General features: G+C 37.5%; 1 non-coding gene across 1 annotated transcript; it reads right to left on the bottom strand.

Annotated features, from left to right (window-relative positions):
• Positions 1-641: 641 nt before the first annotated feature.
• LOC131163192 (small nucleolar RNA R71) lies at positions 642-747 on the bottom strand. The gene has a single exon (XR_009138969.1). It is a non-coding gene; the product is annotated as a small nucleolar RNA R71 (small nucleolar RNA).
• Positions 748-20,443: the final 19,696 nt, after the last annotated feature.

Below are 20,443 nucleotides of genomic sequence, written 5' to 3'. Positions count from 1 at the left end.
ACGTAATTTCTATTTTATTTATTTTTGTTTTCTTTTTTTGAAGTCTGAATTTGTGTGCTTATACGTGTGTATGTTTGGTCTGCGTTCTTTGGAAACAGAGATAATTCACATAAATCTTGAGATTGAAAAATCCGATAGGTCCCTTAGGAAACCTATCTCCAATCCAAAGAAAGTTGAGTCGTCTGAATTGAAAACAATGGCCAAAGATAACCCATCAATTCCCGCTGAACAAATCTTGGAACCCCATGCTCCTCACCTACCTTTGGTGGGAGAGCAACACCTGCAGCCTCTTAGGGACTACTTTGTACCTAATGCATACACATTGCCATCTCGCGTCTGGTTCCTGGATGTTCAGGCGGCCCAATTTGAGATTAGGACTTCAATCATCTCGATGCTACTCAACTTTCATGGGAATTCTACTAAAAATCCTTATCAGCATCTGGATGAGTTCTTGGAAATTTGTTTCACCATCCGCATCCCTAATTTTAGTGATGATGCTCTCCGTCTTAGGCTTTTCCCATTCTCTTTAAAGGATAAAACCAAATATTGGATGACGTCCTTAGAACCGAACTCGGTGGCTAACTGGACCACCATGTAATGTGAATTTCTTAAAAAGTAATTCCTAATTGGGAAGACTAATCAGCTTCAGAGAGCCATCACAAGTTTCTCACAAATGAGTTAGGAACTCTTTTTCGAGACTTGGGAGCACTTTTGGGACCTTTTCCATAAATGCCCACATCACCAGGTCCCCAAGTGGCAGTTAGTACAAACTTTCTACAAAGGTTTAGTTGAGAGAGATAGGTCTATGGTTGATGTGTCGTGTGGAGGTACTTTTCTCACTAAGCACAAGAATGAGGCTTGGATTCTCTTCGAAAATCTGGTAGAAAATTCTTAGCAGCACATGACTGTCACTCATAGACTACCTAATCCATCAAATTCCAAACCAAAAGGAGTTTATGAGTTGGCCACTGGCCAAGACCTAGCTCTGACCTTGCATGCCATATCTAAAAAGTTAAATCAATGCCTGTCCTTAGGACCATAGACAATAGCGTGTGCAGAGGTTTATGCAATATGCTCCGACCCTTGCCATACATGTTACAATTGCCCTCACGTGCATTCCCAGCTTGAGCTTGTGTAGGAGGAAGTAAAGGCCACTCAAAATTGGTATGATAAGTCATCTAACGACCCTTATTCGAATACCTACAATCTCGAGTGGAAACAACTTCCTAACTTCTCATGGAAGCCGCAAGCTCTGGGTTTTCAAAGCCAAAGAGCCCTAATGTTGTGCCTCCATGCCCATATCAAAATTTACAAAACCATTCGGACTTAGCCCCTAGACCTTTAACCATTCAGCCTCCGCCTCCACCTCAATCCAAATATGATTCATTCCAAGAGACGGTGTTGACAGCCCTTAAGCGAATTGAAGCTGATCGTCAAGTGGACCGGCAACTTCTTCACTCATACTCCCAATCTATTGCAAAGCTAGAAATCACCATGGGGCAGCTAGCCACTGCTTAAGTCGAAGGGATGAGGGTAAGTTACCAAGTCAACCCATCATGAATCCAAAGGGACAATATGGAGTAAATGTGAACCAGATGTTGGGCCCTCCTCATACTCTGAGTAGGCCCAAGCGATAACCATAGTTCAAAAAGGCAGGTTAACACCTGAACAAGGTAAAAAGTAGTCGAGCATGGGGGAGACCCAAGATGGAAAACTGGAAGTACCCAATATGGATTCATGCACTCTTTCTTCCTCTAGTTGGGTACACAGACCATTGAGTCTCAGACCCACCACCAGAAGAACCACACCTCACTTCGCCCCCATAGGTCTTTTCATAGCTACTTAATGACACATCCAACATCCCCACTCACACTCTCTATATTTAGGATAGTGACTTCCACCGAGACCATCTGGGGCATGTTTAAACAAGTGTGAATGGATAGGCCTCTCCTCGATGACATTGAGCAATCACTTGCATTTATAAAATTCCTTAAGGACTTGTCAACGTAGGAGATAGAATCAAGGGTGCATATGGATGGTTTGGTTAAGCAGGCCGAGTATATGAGTTCCATAATACTAAAGCATTTGGTTCCTAAACTAAAAGACCCAGTGATTACGTGCTTAAACTGTGTAATTAGGCATTTTAATTCGTGCATTGGGGCGTATATTTTTAATTAAATACATAATTACTCCCAATATTTTAACACGATGTCCTATTTATAATATTTGGGTATTATTGAGCAATTTATGAACTTTTGGCATTTTTTATATCATAGGAAAATTATCGGGAGCTAAAACTAGCATCAATTCGTAATTCATGCATAACTTTTCCATCCGCGCTCCAATCGAGATGATTCGAAATTTTTAAAAAATATGAAAAGATTATCTACAACTTCCATGTTTTGAGCTTTGAGAGAAACAAGCTCCAAAAGGGTCAAGATTGGCCTCATTCGCAGACAAAAACAAATGAGAAAAAAAAAGAAGAAAAGAAAAATTAAAGTTGGCCTTGATGTGACCTGGCCATGCAGTCGGGTCAGGTCCATTTGTTCGAGCATCCTTGCGCATATGGTTCTCTCCCCCTCCCCTTATATTTTTCTTTTCCCCAACTACTGAAAAGTAGCCCACACACCCTCTCTTCCTCCCTTTCTCTCGAACTCTCTCATTCTCCCTTTTCTCCCTCTCCTCTCCTGTTTCCCTTACCTTCCTTCTCCCTCCAACCAGAGCTACCTGTTGCCATTACCGTTGCCACTGTTGCAACTATTGCTGTTGGAGAGGCCAACCCCTACATAGATGCTGCTCTACTACGGTTTCATCCCTTCAGCCAACCACCCGAGCTGTCTGCTGCTGGAAAACCAAGCCAAAGTCCCTCCTTGCTGTGCTGCTGCCCAGCCGAGACACCTAAGGCTCCTGCTGTCCCACGTGTTGCTGCTTCTACTACGGCTAGAGAAAGAGTTCCTAGCTGCTGTCAACGATTGCTCTAGCCACATCAAGAAGCTTACGACTACCACAACCTGCAGCCCTTGCTCTGCAACCAGCCACCTGAAGCCTCTGCTGCCTCAACTTCCTTCACGGCCACTCGAGAACTCCCTTATTGGCTCCTGCTACTCCAACCAACTGCCATAGCCCGTCAACACACACACACACACACACACACACTCTCTCTCTCTCTCTCTCTCCCTTCTTTATCTTTTGTTGAATCTTGTTAAGTTTTTTTATTGAGGTTTAATTATAATTTTAAATTTTGAATATTGTTTAGGTGTTTTATCATTATTCAAATTTATTTATTTTCGCTCAAGTAAATTTAGCAGTAGATTTAATTAGTGATTCGAGCTATTTAGTTAATTAAGTAAAGTTCGGTTTGGTTCTAAAAAAAAGGAATAAAATACAAAAAAGAAAAAAATAATCTTTTTTTAGAAGTTAAATTGGTAGTTCTCTTTAAAATTTAATTTTTTGTTTGTTCAATTCAATTTAGTTTAGGGTTGATCTTACTCTTGTTGCGTTTAATTTTTTTTATCTTGATTGAAGTTCTTGATTTTGTTAAAAACTTGTTTTTTTTTTTTTTTTGTGTTCGTGTTTGTGTTTGATTGAGTTTTATTATTGTGTGTTTTAATTATGTGTTAAAATTATCATCTTTAGTTTTCATTCTGAAGTTCAACACGTGTTTCAATAACTGCGTAATTAGTTGTAGGATTTCCATTTCTCGTTATTTAATTCAGTGCATGCTAGGATTAGAATTTCATTTGCATGTTCGTTTAATTTGTCAAAAGAAATCTCAAACAATTCAGAAAACCCGAATCTGAATTGTGTTCAATAACTTTTATTTTTGATTGGAAATACGTAAAATTTGAGATTACCGCATTCCCTAAGGAGACAATCTGGCCTTTGGGCTGAATATTACATGACAGAACTCCTATACTTGGGATAACTTCTGAGCTACTCATTTTTAGAGTGAGTCAAGTCCTTGGCGCCGTTGCCAGGGAATGTCGGTCTTAGTCTCAAATTAGTGTTTTTACCATCATTTTAATTAGTCTCATAAAAAAGAAAAATAAAAAAAAGAAAGAAAAAAGAATTGAGCTTTGAAAAAAATTATGGCTGCACCTGCGCCACACAGGTTTATGGATTTTTTGCAGCTTCAATACACCATTGTACCATACTACACTACTTTACCTAATGATGAGCTTAATTTCATGATGCAGCGCGGGAGGAAGTTGTTATTACCTCAATTCTACGGGACAGAATCTGAGTGCCCTTATCGGCACCTGATGGAATTTGAGTTGACTTGCAATATTTTTTTCTCTCGTGCTAGAACTGATGAATCTACTAGACTGTGTTTATTTCTATTTTTTTTAAGGATAGGGCACAGATGTGGTTTAATTCTTTGAGACCTCACTCTATCTCTAATTGGCCTGATATGGAGCGTGAATTTTTGCATATGTTTTGTCCCTCACAGAAAACTCAATTTTTACAGGAACATATCATTCAGTTTATGTAGAAGGGTAACGAGACTTTTCAGGCTTGCCAGGAGAGATTCAAGGATCTGCTAAGTACTTGTCCACATCACGAGTTTGAATCATGGAGGTTAGTTAATTGTTTCTATACAACTCTTACTCTTGATTGCAAGCACTTTGTATAGACCATGTGCAATGGAGAACTTTTCAGTAAGGAACTGGATCAAACACTATCATTCTTTGATTACCTAATTGAAAGTGTCCCACAATGAAAAACAAGATACAATTAGGCACCCATGACAGTACAACCTATCAACACAATCAGTGGTGGAGATAAATATAAGCTAACATATTACCCAAACACTCTTCCGCCTCAGTATCAGCCACAAAAGATCCCTCAGAGCTGTACGCTGATAGGATTTCAAACTATTGCAGCACCTGCTCCACCGAGGATGTCTCTTGAGGATGCCTTCTAGCAGTTCATGCAAATTCAAATCAATCAGGTACTCAAGACATAAATGAATTGCGGGATGCTGTTAATGCGATAAGTACGCAGTTGGATATCTTAGAAAAAGAGGAATTTCTAGTGGAACCTCAGCCTAGTCCTCAAGAATACCAGCAGCAACAACAACAAATACATAATATTTCTCTTGAGACAGTGGAGGCCACCATTACTTTGAGAAGTGGGATAGAAGTTTCCCAACCTAAGATGCTCATCAACGGACAACTAGTTGTCTCGACACCTGAAGTTATGGCTGAAACAGATGAAGTCAAAGAAAAACTGGAGGAAGCGGGCCTAGAAGTGAAGCAGTTAGCTAATGAGGAGGTTGATACTAATAAGGAGTACAAACCTATGGTACCTTATCCTCAGAGCTTGGCAGTTGTGGAGCCGTCACTCCCAACTAGAATAAATGTCAAGGAGTCCAATGCTGAAGCAAATCCCTACAGTGGTAAGATGATTGGTACACTCGATAAAGAGAGTGAGCAAAATGGGGAATGTTTAACTTTCAAGGAACCAGGTAAAATTTTTAATGCTAATGCTTCTAAAGAACTAAAGGTAACTGTTCCAATAACTTTTCCTTAAAAATCAGTTCGTGAAGAAGTAAATTTCCTAGAAAATATGTTGAATAAAGATCCTTTCTTGTTAAAACAAGAAAGTCAATCTGCACATGTATTGTCTAGTATTTTGAAGAGTATTAATGCATTTGAGGTTGACGTTCGTGCAGGTATGCAGATTGATTCATTGTGGTGGCTCAAATTTGGAGACCCGCTAGTTCAATTTATAAAGCTGCACCCACCAGACGAAATTCCTCTAGAGCCTCCGCCAGACAACTGTGATGTTTTTCTTTCCCCTCTTTTCATTTTTTTTTGCCTTATTTTATTTTTAGTTAATTTTCAGGTACATTTTCTTATAGTTCAATTTTTATTTTCCATTACTTCTCCACCTAGGTACGCCCTACTTCTCTTGTGCACAGTTTTTCTATTCCCCTTATGCTTTCACATTGAGAACAATGTTCCACTTTAGTTTGGGGGGTGGATGGGCATTTGCATGTGACACTGTGCACGTACACTTGGTGGGTTTCATATTAATTTGAAAAAAAAAAAAAAATTTGCTGGGTTTTGTATTAATTTGAAAAAAAAATAAATAAAAAAGAAAAGAAAAGAAAAGAAAAGAAAATTAGAGTATTGTGGATAAATGATTATGCCATGATTAACACTGACATATACCCTTCACATACTTGCATATGACCTAAGAATTACACACTTGAGTCATTTATGCGTAGTTTCTCTTTATATGATTTTGTAAATCCATGAAGAATTGATTGGTAGTACACTCATGTTAATCTTACTATATAATCTCTTGTATTTACACGACATCTCATGAGGCTGAATAGACACATTCACGTGATTCATTGCACTTATGGTTCCTTGTGAGCATTGGGAGAACACCTGTGGTGACTATGACACTATGTGAGATATCCTTGAGTTATTTATCATCCCTTTGAGTGTTAACATCAAATTAGAGTTCACGAAACTCAGTTCTCTTTTATTTTAGACGATTCTTTGTACACTAGTCTCTGTTATTGACTTACTAGCCTAGAGGTGACACCTAGTGGGGAGATAGAAACCTAGGTCTTGTAGCCTAATCAAGATGTGAAGGCTAAACCATTCCTAGAGATAGACTTATTTCATGGACTATTGCTCGAGCTTAGTTTCCATTGGTGGTATGAAGACAATACAAGAAGTGTAATGATTGTCCAAATTGACTAAGAAAAGATAAAAATTGAAGAATGAGCAGAAGAAAGAATAAGAAATAGAAATGCACATGAAATGAAATGCTAATGCCTGCTCCACAGAAATACCACAAAAAAGTCAAGGACACAACACATGGTCTCCACGTATGAAGATTCTTCAACCGTTTAATGCCTCAGATGTATCCATGCCAAGTTTGTGAATAAGTTGATCTAGGGTTATCTCGGTTGGACATGACGAGTAGGTGAAAAGATGCTAGGGTGAAGGATCCGACACGTCATAGATAGACTAGATCCTTTTCACACTAGTCCACTCCATACATTTAGCGTTTATTCCTTGCAATATGTGGGATGTTTGATCGCGACACTCCTCCTCACATATGATGAGTGAACCCATTCTTTTTGAGTTTTCTTGAGGGTATACCAGTTAGGCTGAGTCAAAATGACCGTTCTGTAGGTGTCTGCTGGTATCCTAAGTGTAATGAGTCACATATATCACATACTCCTCAAGATTCTACCCATATGTACTCAAACTTATATGACCGCATTAACTATGAATTGTACTGCTGGTTAACTTCATGTGATTATACTTTTCTTAAATGCTATATAATGATGAAACTTGCATGAGTGACATGCTTCGGAGTTGTGTGCATTGAATATGAACAAGCTTGTGTGAAATTCAATTATATTCGTGTATGTGAAACAGTATGATTGTGGATACCACCCTGAGATCATTCACGTTATTTGCTAGAGACTAGCAAAACATTAGTTAGGGGGTATGATTACATGCTATATTGTGTAATTAGGCATTTTAAATCATGCATTGAGGTGTATATTTTTAATTAAATACCTAATTACTCTCAATACTTTAACACGATGTCCTATTTATAATATTTGGGTTTTATTGAGTAATTTATGAATTTTTGGCATTTTTTTATCGTAGGAAAATTATCGGTAGCTAAAATCGGCATCAATTCGTAATTCGTGCATAACTTTTTCGTCCAAGTTTCAATCAAGAAGATTTTAAAATTTGAGAAAGAGGAGAAGATTATCTACAACTTCCGTATTTTGAGTTTTGAGAGAAACGGGCTCCAAGAGGGTCAAGATTGGCCTCGTTTGTAGAGAAAAACAAATAAGAAAAAAAGAAAAAGAAAAGAAAAGAAAAGAAAATTTAAAGTTGGCCTTGATGTGACCCGGCCATATAGCCAGGTAGGGTCCCTTTGTCTCAGCATCCTTGCGTGTAGGGTTCTCTCCCCCTCCCCTTATATTTTTCTCTTCCCCAGCCGCTGAAAAGCAGCCTGCACACCCTCTTTTCCTCCCCTTCTCTCGAACTCTCTCATTCTCCCTTCTCTCCCTCTCCTCTCCTCTTTCCCTTACCTTCCTTCTCCCTCCAACCCGAGCTGCCTGTTGCCATTGCCACTGCCACTGCTACAACTATTGCTGTTGGAGAAGCCAGCCGCCCCTCCATAGCTGCTGCTCTACTGCGGTTTCATCCCTTTAGCCAACCACTCGAGCTGTCTTCTACTGGAAGGCCAAGCCAAAGTCCCTCCTTGCTGTGCTACTGCCTAGCTGAGACACCCAAGACTCTTGCTATCCCATGGGTTGTTGCCACGGCTACGGTTGGAGAAGGAGTTCCTAACTGCTGTCCACGGTTGCTTGGGCCATCCCAAGAAGCTCATGGCTACCGCAATCTGCAGCCCTTGCTCTGAAACTAGCCACCTGAAGCCTTTGCTGCCTCAACTTCCTTCACAATCACCCGATAACTCCCTCATCGGCTCCTGCTGCTCCAGCCACTTGCCATAGCCCATGACTCTGACTCTCTCTCTCTCTCTCTCTCTCTCTCTCTCTCTCTCTCCTCTTTTCCCTTCTTTATCTTTAGTTGAATCTTGTTAAATTTTTTTATTGAGGTTTAATTGAAATTTTAAATTTTGAATATTGTTTAGGGGTTTTATTATTATTCAAATTTATTTATTTATTTATTTTCTCTCAAGTAAATTTAGCAGTAGATTTAATTAGTGATTCAAGTTATTTAGTTAATTAAGTAAAATTTGGTTTGGTTCTAAAAAAAAAAGGAATAAAATACAAAAAATGAAAAAAAATAATTTTTTTAGAAGTTAAATTAGTAGTTCTCTTTAAAATTTAATTTGTGTTTGTTCAATTCAATTTAGTTTAGGGTTGATCTTACTCTTGTTGCGTTTAATTTTTGATCTTGATTCAGGCTCTTGATTTTGTTAAAAGCTTGTTTTTTTTTTTTTTGTGTTCGCTGTGTTTGATTGAGTTTTATTATTGCATGTTTTAATTACGTGTTAAAGTTATCATCTTTAGTTTTCATTCCGAAGTTTAACGCGTGTTTTAATGTCTGCCTAATTAGACGTAGGATTTCCATTTCTCATTATTTAATTTAGTGCATGCTTGGATTAGGATTTAATTTGCATATTCGTTTAATTTGTCAAAAGAAATCTCAAACAATTCAAAAAACTCGAATCTAAATTGAGTTCAGTGACTTTTTATTTTCGATTGAAAATACATAAAATTTGAGATTAAACCACATTCCCTGAGGAAATGATCTGGCCTTTGAACTGAATATTATACAACAGAACTCCTATACTTTTAATAGCTTCCAAGTTGCTCATTTTTCGAGTGAGTCACTCAGGCTCACCTACGATCTCGTGTGTAATTGGTAATTACACCATTAGTGGGGCTCTTCTAGATTTTGGTGCAAGTGTGAACATTCTTTCATACTCGATCTATCAGAAACTTAACCCAGGAGTGTTGCAACCCACCTCGGTTTCCATATGCCTTACTGATCGATCTCATAAGCAATCCTAGGGTGTGGTAGAAGATGCGGTAGTCAAGGTGGGAGATTTCCATTAATCCATTGATTTTATCATTTTAAATAAGAAGGCCTCGACCAACCTGATCCCTTTCCTTTTGGGATAACCATTCCTAGCCAGGGCTAATGCCTACATTCAATGTAGGATGGGGATTATGGCCATCTTATGAGGCCATAAGCAACGCAGGATAAACATATTTAATGCTTCTCAACATCCTCTGAATGCCGTCCAAGTTGTGGACGAAGACGTAATTGACAAAATTGTTAGGGAAGCAACTCCTTCAATGCTATGGAAACACCCTTGGAGAATTACACTGTAACTTGACAGCCTTACTCATGCTGAAATTGAGGATCCTCTTGAGCAATCTAGGTTAAAACATGGTTGGGACCCCAAATCTAAAACTAAGTTGGGGGTATGCAATTCAGGGTGTGAGGAAGAGAGTAGAGAAACCAATGTTAGCTGGGAACTAGGATGAGTTTAAAATAAGCTTTGAAGTGTCTGGCTGAATATGGTAAACTTAGCACTTCCGGGAGGTAACCCGATAAATGTTTAGCTAAAGACGATAAACTTAGTGCTTCCGGGAGGCAACCCAATAGTTTTTCATCTTTTCTTTGGTCCATAGAATGTTTAGAGTAGGTTAAGTGGGTTGAGTGTCTGTCGCGTAGGATTTAGTGTAATCTAGGAGTGCGATAACCATTACGTATGAGGGCGACCTGGTCGAATCCATGCACCGTTATTAGATTGGGAGATACTGAGCGGGTCGACCAAGCCCGCGACTAGCATTGAACATGGTGCGACCTGGTCGAGAAACATTGAGAAGTTGTTTAAATTCTGCTCGACCCTAACTCTGCATCTCCTGCCTTCTTATTACAACTTGGGCCAGCATAGTCACCCCCTTCTCGTACGTGCTACTGAAGCAATCTGTTGACCTATTGCACCCCCTCATGATGTCTTTTCCATCTAATTTATCTCCGACATCCTCCCATGCGTTGTCTTAGCCCGCTGCCAAGAGGCAATGACTTTGAGCCATGCCACGGCGGGGGTTTTCATTGTGGGGCCAGTAGGGTCTCGAGTTCCAGGAGGAGGTTATGCACCTAGTTCGGGTTCCTTGTAGGCATCTTCGAATGATACCACAACGAGGGTCGGACCCACAACCAAAGAGTTCTCTGCGGGGAGTAACACCACCATTTGTGGACCAGACCTCCATTGATCTTCATGAGGTCTGGTTTCCCTACCCTTTGCCATCCCACCACTTCCAGCCAACCATGCCATATATCCCACCGTCAAAGGTTCCCGATCCTCCCATCACAGCGCCTCTGGGTCCCAAGCCTGACCTACAACCATTACCATACCCCTTTCAGTCATATCAATCCCTCTCGCCATGAACAATGCTTAACTAGCCGAGACCACTCCAGGATCTTCAGCCACAACGACCTTGACCTCCACTCTCGCTTTGCTAGCTTTAGTACCTGTGGGCAACAACACCTGCCCGTGATGCGACATTGGCCAAACCGCTGATGATTTCATCTAACTCGGATTCTGACTCTGACTCCGACTAATATCAATACAGCTATTGGGTTTTGTAATATGCCTCTGCAGCATTGGGTCATTTTTTTTTTGCTCTTGCATGAGTCCACCATGTTTTGAATGCTTGCACTGTATTGTATATATTGGAATATGAATGAAATGACCATGGTGCTTTTGAATAATATTTGCCTTTTGTGCTACAGTAGCTTCTTGCTTACATGTTACTTTAGTTACTACATTTTGTAGGGCACTGTTTGTTCTTCCTAGCACCATGCACTTTCTTATACCTTGCCTGGATCTTATTTTAACACTTTAGTGAGGACACTGAAGTTCTAAGTTGGGGGTAGGGGATAGTACACTACATGACATTATTTCATGCACAAAAACGACATAACGGACACATTAAAAAAAAACTTTTTGCAAATCCCAGCGAACCATGCAAACATATTCATACTTTATATATACACCCATGTAACCTAAGGTTACATGCATAAACTTTTTAATTATTTGACTTCACTATGCTCACCAACAATATAGTAAATCAGTTGTACAAAATTTGCATAACATGAATGACAACTTGACATTACTCTAGGTAATTAACTAAGTGGTTTGTTTGGGTTAATATTGCAATGTAAACTCTTGTATTTACATGGTATTTCATGGGGCTAAGAACACACTCGCACATGATTTGTAACACTTAGGGGTCTTTGAGAGTACTGAGAGAACAACCGTGGTAACTATGACACCTTGTGAGGTACTTAAGCCATCTGTTCATTTCTTGAGTTTTTGACGTCAAACTTCGAGTTTACAAAACTCAACTGTCCTCCTTTTACTAGATTTCCTTTGTCAACCAGTCTTTGTTCTTGTATTTACTAGCCTAGAGGTGACATCAAGTGGGGAGATATAAATCTAGGTCTTGTAGCTTACTCAAGACAGAAATGTTAAGCCAACCCTAGAGATTGACTTTTTCCATGGACTCATTCTGAGCTACTCTCCCATTGGAAAACATGGAGACAATATAATAACGTGATGATTGTTTCAACTGACTATGCAAAAAAAAAAAAACCTAAGCAGAGAAAAAGAAAAACAACAAAAATATACACCTACTCTAAGAAAATATGAAAAGATCAAGATGAAAACACACACTACAAGCCTGCACGTATGAAGAATCTTTTGATCAATGCATCTGTTGAATTCACGTTAGTCTAGGAACAAGTTCCTCTAGGATTAAATGTGGCAAGTAAGTGAGAAGATGCTAGGGTGAAGGAACTGAGACCTCAACAAAGGCTGGATTCCTTTCTTATAAGACTATTCACTCCACACTTCTTGTGTCAGTTCTTCAAATATGTGGGACATTTGATCATGACACTCTTCCTCACATATGAGAGTGAACCCATTCTCTTGAGTGAATTTTGTGGGAATAAACCAGTGAGACTGAGTCAAGACGACCATTCTATAGGTGCCTCCAAGCATTCTGAGTGAGACAAATCATATACTGTACACATGCCCTGTGAGGTGACCTATTCATACTTGGATTTGCATGCTAATATTATCCTTGAATTATAATCATTGGGTTAATTTTCTATGAGTAGTATCTTGAAATGGCTGTGTTGTGTCGAGCTTTAAATGATTGAAATGTTGCAGAGTGTGTGTATAATGGAGTCATGTATGGAGTCATTTGTGTGTAATAAGGTTATATTTCTAAATATAAAATGGTATGATTATGTTACATGTGTTTCTACTTTTTATTCACTATACTGGTGTTTGTGGGTATCTCCCTAGAAACCCTTACGAGACTATGGTAAATGTAATGGTAAATGGAATCGTGTTTCTTGCGAAAGAGAATATAGGTAGGATTTGGTAGTTTTCTTAGATTTTTCTTTGCTCAAGGACTAGTAAAGTGTAAGTTTGGGGTTGTGATGAGTCCTTAAAATATATGATTTCAGACCCTCATTTACCTATGCGTGTCCTCCTTTTATTATATATTTACCCAGAGTTGTCATTGTTCAGAGTTATGCAAGGTTTGTTTGTCTTTTTAGGAAAAATAGGACAAAACCATGAAGTTAAGAATTACAAGAAACCAAGGAGAATTTGGAGGATTCAGAGCTTGAATTTAGACGTTTAGCCAATCTCTAGAAGCTTGAAAGCATAAAGGGACAAGAAGATGATGCTCAACCATGTGGCACGACTAGCAAACAACAGGGGCGACTTAGTCTTCCACTGCAAACTCCAAGGTTCAGACTGAAATTAGAATGCTGTAAGGTTTGACCAAGTGCTTGACCAAGTGATCCACTGGGGCGACCACATTGAAATGTTGAGACAGAAATGAAATTCAAAAGTACCGAGAGTCTCAACGAAGTGCTCGACCAGGAGACCTTCAAGGGTGACTATGTCGAGATACTGAGATTTCCTAAAGATCAAGATATTGCAAGTATTGACCATCATCTCGACCATCAAGACCCTAAGGCACAATGAAGTCAAAGGCATTGGAAATTCGAATCCCTGACTTCCAGCGAGTCTCGACCAAGGTTCGCACAAGAATGACAAAGGAGTGACTTAGTTGACAACAATGATCTTCTACTCGAGATTTGCTGCAAACTATCCTACATTGTAAAACAAACTTTGTAAACCCTAAAGCCTATAAATATTTGCTACAAACTCGAGCTCTAGGTTCCTCTTTGGCCTCTCGTAGATTAGTGACAGACTTAAGATGTCATTGAGAGCCAAGATAGATTAGAAGTAGCATAGTTTTCAATTCTTGTTTCGGTGTGTGCATGAATTTTTTTATGGCCTTTGACAACCGGCGGCGATTCTGTGCTATCCGTGTATATTACACGATCACTCATTTTTTCATTCCCGGTGTTAGTGATAGACGTTCTGAATAATAAAGGAATGATCTTTTTACTCTTGCTTTCATTTACATGCTTTCGTTTACTACTTTCCATTTAACTGCTATGTGTTTGATGAAGGATTTGCAGATAAGGATAAGCACTTCTACGTATCAGTCATAGGGAAATAGTTGGCTATGGAACCGCGGAGGTATTCATTCATCGTTGAGACAGGGTATACTTTGGCTCCCGACCGTGCTCCAAATAGTTGGTGCACCCTTGTTACTCTGTGCCCTCGATCGCCCTTCTCCTGCTTTGGCCCACTCGGGTTTGTACTTCTATGGAGGTCTGGATGAACGTAGATAGAGGCATGGCATCCAGCGTCTGATTCGGACCACAGTATCACTTTGTAGGAGTAGGGTAACTCATAAATTTACTTACTTTCTAGTAGCATAGATTTACTTGCTTTCATTTAATCGCTTTCCAGTAGTTAGAAACATCCACTATTGCAAAACATTGCCTTTTACTTCTTTTTCACCACAAGGTCATAATTTTAGTAACTCGAATTCAGAAAAATAAAAGAAAATAAATAAAAGGAAAGGAAAAATAAAATAAAGGGAAAAAGGAATTTAAAAAGGATATCAAGCAGGGACTCGTCGACGAATTTGTTCTCCTTGTCGACGAACATCCTTATGGGTTTTGTCAACGAGTACATGTGTCACGTCGACGAGGAATTACCAGGAGCAGGGAAATTTTAGGTTTTTAAATGCTTCGTCGATGAACATGATGAGCTTGTCGATGAATGTTCTTCTTGGTTTGGTCGACGAACCTTTAGGCTCGTCGACGAAGGTTCGGGTATAAAGTGTCCCTGGATCATTTATTCCATGAAATTCTCTCTCCTCTCTTATTTTCTCTCTCTAGGTTTCAGTTTCCCTGCCTTCTTTCTTAAAATTCGGCTCAGATTTAGCTAGATTTGACGATCATAAACCACCACGAGGTTCTTGGGAAGATTCTATGCAACATAGGAGGAGCAATTTTTCAGTTTGGAATACTTGGGCACCACTCCAAAACCAAGGTAAGTAGGATATTTTTAATAATAAACTAAGTATTGGGAGTGTGTGGGCTTAGAAGATGTTAAATGATGAGTATTATGGGGTTAAACTAATTAAGTTAGGATTTTTGGAATACAAGGTCTCATTTTCCTTTCGATATAGGTAGAATCTCGAGGAGCAGATAAGGGAAAACATTATAGCAGCTTTTTCTTAATTTTAAACCGGTTAAACTCGAATATACAAATTTATATATTTATGTGAAATTTTTTGAATGGTTTAGGCCTTTGGATCAAAAAAATGATTTTGATTATAAATCATATTTAGGAAAAAACTGTGTAGCATGAAAATAACTTTCATAATTAAATGGTTGTGAGTACCGCTCGATTATGATTTATTGTTTGCTTGTGGTTACTGTTTGGGTTGTAAATTCTTCTTGGCTGTGAATATTGTTCTGCTATGAATATTATTTGATTGTGAATACTATGGTGAATGCGTTGATGTGCCTGGATTATTGGTTATGCCATGAATGTGTATTGTGCTATGGTTCATGTAAATTACGGTATAGCGTTGGCAGTGGTATGAGGAGGTCGTTATATGGACATTTATATTAAGGGGGTAAAACATTGGTAGTGAAATGAGGAGTTTATTTTACCAATTTACTATGAAAGAGGTTGTGTGTGTGGATTTGTAACCTGTGTGGTTGGGAAGCTTGTGTAGTAACCTATGTGATTGTGAGTCCCGTGTGGATTGTATTTCTTGTGTGGATATGGACCATGTGTGGGTGTGATTGAAGTATGTGTATCTTGTGTGGATTGGTTTTAATATGCATATATATGTGGATCTTTGTGAAATGATTAGCATTGGATGCGTGTAACTTTAATTACATAAGTATTTATGGTAAAGTAGAATTCTACACCCGAAGGCTTGCTAAGTAAGGCGAGTGCCCTGGTAATTTTCCATGGGTACCAGAACAGAGGGAAGCTACTTGCATGGGTGGGTAATCTTCGCTATTCTCGGAGACTTTGCCTTGATACATAACCTGAGGGCTTACTAAGTAAGGTGAGTGCTCTAGTATTAGTACTATAGTAGAGGGAAGTTACTTGTATGAGCGGGTAATCCTCCATATTCTCGAGAATTATCACTAAAAATAATTGTGTATATGTATGGTATGAGATGTCAATGACGTTATTAATAATATGATTTCTCAGCTTCTACGATATTAAATAACAAATGATTATATTTTGTATTTATTTAAACTCTCTGTCACACATTGTTATAACTTATTTCTTCCTTACTGAAAGGTGTCTCACCCCGGCAATGTATTATTCTTTTCAAGTCCTTTAGGTGATCGAGCTTAGAAAGCTCTGGGCGGGGTTTAGTTTTGTAAGTGGTTAGAAGAGCGGATATATGTACAGTTTTATGTTAATTACTTTTCTGGATATGTAATATGGAGAATTTGGTTATATTTCTTTATAGGTTGAATATATGTATATAGTACTCTGGTATTTTATTTGAGGTTGTCTAAATAGTTCTGCTGCGTGGATGGTATCAGAGACGTGTGATTGGTCTCATAACACCCTGGGCCCCACTTGGCGGGCTTGGAGCATTACAATAATAAACTAACTTGGAAGTGGTTTACTAACTGCACTTCAAGTCCCCGTGGATCAATACCCGACTTAACCATTTTCTACTGAACTTAAGATAGTTAGGTTTATAAATATTATTTTTCGTAATTAAGGACCCAAGCCTTGGCGAGCCTACCAATTTATTAGAGATGTTTGCCTTTATTTTTAAAATATAAAATATATATTTTTAACAAAATAATTTACACTCAATTCACACTTTATACTATAATTATAGATATAAATTATATATATCTATATATATATATATATATATTATTAGTTTAGTTTATTTTTTTTAATTAGATAAAGATTTTTTCATGTTTAAGGGATAACTTCTAAAATTTTAAATATATTTTCTTTAATAGTAATTAAATTTATTTTTATATATAATATATAAATTTATATGGGAGATTTTTTACTATTAGGGACAAAATGGGAATAATTAAAATTATTTAATTAAAAATTAACCTTGTTTATCGCGGTAAAAATTCATTTTCGTGAGAGGTTCGGTTGACCAGACTTAGGCATTGGTCGTCTGTCCTTTCACAGCACATTTTTGAATTTCAAAAGGGCTCGATCTGCAAAACAAGGGGTCGGTTGGTTGACCTAGGGTAATTTTCATTTCCTTCGTGATTTTGGTCACCTGGCCTACGGTTCGGTTTGTCGGTCTTCAAAGGCTAGTCGGCTGAGGCAAATTTGAACTAAAAGTTCGGTCGCCCGAGCATGGTAGAGAAGCCAAGTTTGAAAGTAGGCCTACTATGGAAGCTATGTTCATTTTCTGGTCGGTCAGCCAAGGCAAGGACAACTATTTGACTTCTGGCCTTTAAGTGTGTTCGGTTGACCGAGGTGATTTAAATAGGAAGGGTTCAGTCAGTTGAGGCTTTTTTAATTAAGCCTAAAAAATGCAATGTCAGTTGACTGAAGTCATTGTAAAATTAATTTTGACCTTATTTTTTACCTTAAATAATTTTCCTGAAAAATTGTTGGTCCCCTATGGTCAGTCTATGGTCATTTTGAGCTTTCAATCATATCGTGCATGCAATGCATTATTACAACCCAAAAACTAAATGCAATTACAACAATAAAAATAAATGTCTTCTTCTTTCTTCTTTTTCTCCTCTATCATCCATGGAATACGCCACGCAATATAAGCTTGAAGTCTATCATGGCTTCCATTCCCTATTTTCTTATGTGTGAGCTGGAATATAAACCTATCCAAGTACTAGGCACACACATGAGAAACTAGTGCTTTGTCAGCATCAAAATAGGGATCAGACTCAAAAAGTCAACAATCTCCCCCTTTTTGATGATGACATACACATATGAGCAAAATAGGTTATGCCTTAAAAGGCACCCCCTAAGAATATATGCAACTTAAGAAATATTCAATATAGCTCAGGCATATTCATAAAAGAAGACATAATCAATAACTTGCATACTATTTTGGAAATTAAGCACAAATACAAAAAGCATGCAGCTCAAATAATTTTTCCTATAAAACAGTGAGAGTATGGAAACTGATTTCTTTTCTAAATTGACCTTTTGAAATCTAAATACCAAAATACTTTCGAGCAAAATATTATAAATGAATATGTGCTCTTGCCTTTGCAAGAAGCTTTTCACGCAATGATATATCATTGAATATATGCTCAAAGCTAACTTGATTAACCCAAAGTTTTCTCTGTAAATATATTTCAAGATAAGTGGGAGAAACTAGGATTTTGCTATTAAGATGATTGACCTTTATAAAATAAAAGGAGAAGCCTCTCAAGAAAGTATATATTAAATTGATATATGCTCAAGGCTCTCTGTTGTATAACCCAAAGAAATTGTCCAACAAATATACTTCAAGATTAAAGTAGGAGAATATTAGGGCTTTCCTTAAAATGATTGACCATAGAAAATCAAGAATGATTTCAAGCAATATATATATATATATATGTGTGTGTGTGTGTGTGTGTGTGTGTATAATTTTAAATATATGCTCAAACCTTCAATAAATAACATAAAATAATTTCTCTAAAATGATTTTCAAAATAAAGAAGTATAAGAAATTTAAACTTCGAAGAACAATAAGGAGGTATTCAAGCTTAAAATTATGAGCATGAATATAAGCTCAAGCCATCCAAAATAAACCCTTAAAAATGTTCTATCTTAAAAGAATTTTTCAAATGAAGAGTAGAGAAGAGAATTATACTTTGAAGACCATGAGAATAAAAAGGCTATTAAGCAAAATATATATGTAAGATAATATATGCTCAAGCCTTGTAAAACAAAAACCCCAAAATATTTTTCTCCAAAAAGATTTTCAAGGAGTAGGAGAAATAGAGAATTTAAAGAACAAATAAGGTTAAAATAGGGGAAAGAATCTAAAATAATTTTAACTAACCTTCCAATGTGATTCTCTAACATTTTCAAGGTGTTTAAGGCTTGTATTTATAGGCAAAAACCACATATAGCCATTATGTAGCCATTGAGGGTTTAAAATATTATTATATTTTAAAAACTAGCCATTTTCTTACCATTGGGACATTATCCCGAGAGGGTCGGTCGATGGAGGCCAAGCTCGGTCGACTAAGGCTTGAAATCCGTGAGCTTCGGTCGGTTGAGGCCAAGCCCCGGTCAATTGTCCTCGGGTGTTCTGTGCAGACACCCTTCAGTGTTTTGACTATAACTTTTTCATATACAACTCCGAATTGAACATTCTTGGTATCAATAGAAATCTAAGGGAAAATCGCACAACTTTTATGTTGAACACCTTTTAAGATAAGAAGTTATGGATTGAGAAAAACGCCCATCAATGCGACGGAAGAAACATGAAGGGAGTTTTTTCTATTATGAACATCTTTCAGTTTTTTGGCCATAACTTTTTCTATATAAGTCCAATTTGGAAGTTCTTGGTATCAAAAAAATCTAAGATAAAATAACACAACTTTCATGTTGAACACGTTTTAAGATAAGAAGTTATGGATTGAGAAAAACGCTCATTTCTACTGTTCGGTCGACTAGCTGGTTGACCGATCCCTATGTAAAATTAGTTTTTGCCTTCTTTTAAATCCAAAACTATTTTAAACCTTTTCGTATAAGTTTAACTTTGAATAAAAAGGTTTTTCATGAAAGTTCGTGGTTCCTAAGGTCAAGTAGAGCTTCAATTTAAATCAGATGATATGCATGCACAATTGAAACCTATTAGTATTACAATTGAAAAATAAATAAAATCTTCATGCTTCTGCTCCTTAATACGTCATGGAATACACCGAGGTATGATCATCTAAGTGCTAATACGACTTCCATTTTCCATCTGTCATTCGTGCTTCTAGAGATATAAGTCTGTTTATGCACTAAGCACATAGATGAAATAATGTGGTTTGTTATAATTAAAATAGAGATTAGACTCAAAAAGTCAACAATCTTCCCCTTTTTGATGATGACAAATACTGAAGCAAAATTAGGTTTGCCTGACAAGGCTCCCCCTCACAATATACATAATTTAAAAAGATATTCAATATAAACAATCATATACAAATATGAAGACTTTAGGATTTTCCAAGTTGAACATTTATGTACAGTTCTAATCAATGTACAGTTTATGTATTGAAGCTTTCTTTTAGGAAAATGTTCAATCAAGCACAAATCATTTTCTATTTTTGAAGAACAAATGACAGCGAGAAAGAAAATAATAATTTTGCTCATAAAACATCTCCCCCTTTTGTCATTGGCAAAAGGGCTAATAAAATTTCTTGAAAGAATTATTTAAACTTTAGAGCCCTTAAAAAAAAAAAATTCATGACACAAGTGACTTTGATGTCAAAGTGCATGTCATGAATTCATTTAAGCACACATGACAAGATGTAAGATATAACTTATATAAGGTCAG

This window comes from Malania oleifera, chromosome 8 (assembly GCF_029873635.1).
Source record: "Malania oleifera isolate guangnan ecotype guangnan chromosome 8, ASM2987363v1, whole genome shotgun sequence".
Taxonomy (NCBI): Eukaryota; Viridiplantae; Streptophyta; class Magnoliopsida; order Santalales; family Ximeniaceae; genus Malania; species Malania oleifera.
This window is presented reverse-complemented; position numbering and strand designations above follow the sequence as displayed.